The sequence below is a fragment of the Limulus polyphemus genome, unplaced genomic scaffold (genome assembly GCF_000517525.1).
Source record: "Limulus polyphemus unplaced genomic scaffold, Limulus_polyphemus-2.1.2 Scaffold5051, whole genome shotgun sequence".
NCBI lineage: Eukaryota > Metazoa > Arthropoda > Merostomata > Xiphosura > Limulidae > Limulus > Limulus polyphemus.
The window spans coordinates 29,426-30,226 of NW_013670661.1; positions in this window are offsets into that span (position 1 = coordinate 29,426).

Here is an 801-nt window from a genome sequence, read left to right on the forward strand (position 1 = left end):
TTCAAAATTTTCTGAATGATTACAGTTGAAAGAAGCAATAACTTTATTCAACCCCTGACAGGTGCCATGCCCATATTTAACAGATTTGTTTAAACTTTGTAGGCTACATGTAGGTGTTGCATACACATGTGTATAGTCGTTAGAAAGAGCTCATTTTACACTCTACTTTAACAACAGTTATTTTGAAATTGGTGCACAGTTATCATCATGGAGTATATGTAAGTGACTGTAGTATTGTTGGCTGCTTGATCAACTATAGCGCTTGCAGTTGTTTCTTGCTGTTATATTTTAGTTAATTATGTATTTGTTACATCTTAAAATGCATAATTGATAGGTTTAAACATTTTTTAAATATACATCATACTTTGTCAGCTCTTAAGGCTTACGATATTACGTGATGCACGAGAATTTTGCCGAAGGGTTGCGCATGTCTGCCAGAGACACTGTAATATGCCTCGAGGGCACTGTTGACTTGTGTCGAGATGAATAATATGTGTTAAAAGACAAGAAAGGAAAATAAAACATTAAAAATTAACTATGTGAAAAGGAAAAGACATGAAATTACGAATTTAACGAAAGGAAAATCTTTAAAGATATTCTAAAATATTTAAAAGGTTGTTTTTTTTTCTTTTTTCTAATTTTAGTTATGTCATTGCATTTTATGTTTATGATAATAGCTAGTTATTGATATGGTAGAAAAAATTAAAAATAAAATATAAACATTTACCTCCAAAACTTTTGATATTCATTTAGGAGGTTCTAGAGGTTGTGCAAATGAAATATGAAAAACTATAAGATGAA